The sequence below is a fragment of the Chinchilla lanigera genome, unplaced genomic scaffold, assembly GCF_000276665.1.
Source record: "Chinchilla lanigera isolate Chin_1 unplaced genomic scaffold, ChiLan1.0 scaffold00229, whole genome shotgun sequence".
In the NCBI taxonomy this organism is placed as follows: domain Eukaryota; kingdom Metazoa; phylum Chordata; class Mammalia; order Rodentia; family Chinchillidae; genus Chinchilla; species Chinchilla lanigera.
Window position 1 is genome coordinate 166,547 of NW_004955630.1, and position 2,224 is coordinate 168,770.

Here is a 2,224-nt window from a genome sequence, read left to right on the forward strand (position 1 = left end):
AAAACAATAAAAAAACAAATAAAAAATAAAAAAACAAAAAAATCAAATAAAAGCTTTTTTTTTCAAAAAGGGCTGGACATGTAGCTCAGTGCAAAAGCCTTTAGTCAATTCCCAGCACAAAACAAAAAACAAAGCAAAGCAACAACACTTCAAATATTTACCCTCAACAGCATTTCACAGATGCCAGTTTTGAAAATTAGTACAGAAAACAGGGACCCGTGTAAAAATGCATAGCACTGGTCCTGAACTACCAGCGAAGCATGCATGAAACCTACACCTTGGAACTTTATGTCTTCGGATCACTGGTAGGGAATCCAGCCTTGAGTTCCCTGCATCCAACCCCTGCTGGCTGTGAAGCTCCGCCTTTTATATTCACCGCAAATCAGTGATACCACGCGTACGAGTTGAGGGTCATTCATGCCCTATGTCCTGCTGCTTGTTATCAGGAATAGAGGGTAAATTGAAAGGTGGAGAGTGCTTTGCACTTGTTAGGAAGGACAAACAAAGAAAAGATGCATGCACGGAGCTCTTCCTGTATGCTGTGCCACAGGCCAAGTTGTAAAAGAGCCTCATCTTGCTGTCTCCTCTGAGAGTGCCATCCCCCGGCTGTGCAGGTGTTCTAACTTGTCATGGAAGCTAAGGACTTGGCCAAGGCCCCCTGACCAACAGCAGCCCCCGGACCATCAGCAGGGAGAGACACTTTGTTGGCTTTTACTCAGGACCACTCAGCACAAGGAAGGTCATGTGTTCGCCCCAGCCCTTGGTCATCTCCAGTCTCCGAACACAGGCTTATCTCAATCCACACCATTTGGTCTTTCTTGGTAGGGAAGGATGACAGGTGTTAGGCAAAGACCTCTCCCTGAGATGACCACCCTTCAAGCAATTTTATACTTTAAAAATGTGGTACAGAAGTATTTAAATAGCGTGAATGACATTATAATATTAGCATTTTGTTAATCGGTCACTTGGATGTCTTATTACCCCATCTCACCTAACTGAAGTGGGAATGGTACCTACTAGTGAGTCAGGAAGATCTGGGGAGGCCCAGGCTCTGCCAGGATACAGCGCTACCATCACCTGCAGAACTAGAAACAGCCTGCCCTGTCCACCAGAATCTTTCCAAGAACAGCTAACAGCCGAGACCTAGGTTTCTGGATTTCCATGGTGGCCAGGAGGAGGGGGCCAGGGCAGATTCCTGGGTAGTACTGGGTCCCCTGAGATGTCTCTCAGTTTCAGGGTTTGTGCTCGCTGCCCACAGGGATGTCCCAGACACTGTGTGCAGCCTGGGCTACAAAGTTAGCTCAAGACCAACCTGAAATGCATAGTGAGACACTGCCCCTGAAGATGAAACAAAGAGAAATCAGTGGAACAATATATTGTCCAGACTCATTACACAAATATCCATTGTCTGTACAAGACTAGAATTTAACTTTCATAATCTTTGTCAATAATACTAGGTATGATGATAAGACATTTCAGAGAGGCTCTCGCCACAATTAAAACAAATAGCATTTTTAGGTGGAGGTCCCCAAATCCCAGCGGTAATGACAAGTGTTTTGACACTCCCAGTGAGATTTACCTTCGGGTGGCTGGTAGATCTAATCCTGTGCTTCCAAAGTTCCTTGAATGAAGAAAGGAATATGCCTCAGGGAATCCAAGACTTTCTGTTGGATCTGGACTGGACAAATGTGGCTGAGGTTTTGATTGGAACTCTGATTGGAAGCTTTGATTCCCCATTGGGGTCACCCCTAGTGTTTGGGGACCAGGGCTTGATTCCCCTTCCCCTTCCCCAGCAGGGGATTTCCATCTCTGTGAGGTTTAGACTGACAGTGTCTGTCTAGCCTGATGATTACAATTCTCACATCACGGGCAAAGACCCAGTTCAGACACACTACTTCCCAGACCAGAGCAAATGTAAGTTGCAGAGGTGTTAGGGTTATTACCCTGGCTTGAAAAGCCGTGTTATCAGTGAAGATGTCCCATTTTACCACAATTAAAGCAAGTCACATTTTTAGTATGGCTGTTTTTACCTTGTTTTATAGAAGCGACCAAAGCATGAGCTACCACAAACCTTCCAGGAGTTTCCAAACTGCTGTCCCAACAAGACTTAATGTAACTATTCAAATCATTAGAAGAACACATGGTGGCCAGAGCCTGTTTACAGTCTTGGTTGGCATTGTCATAAATGAGTTGAAAAACCCATATCAGCTGCTTGAGCATGAGG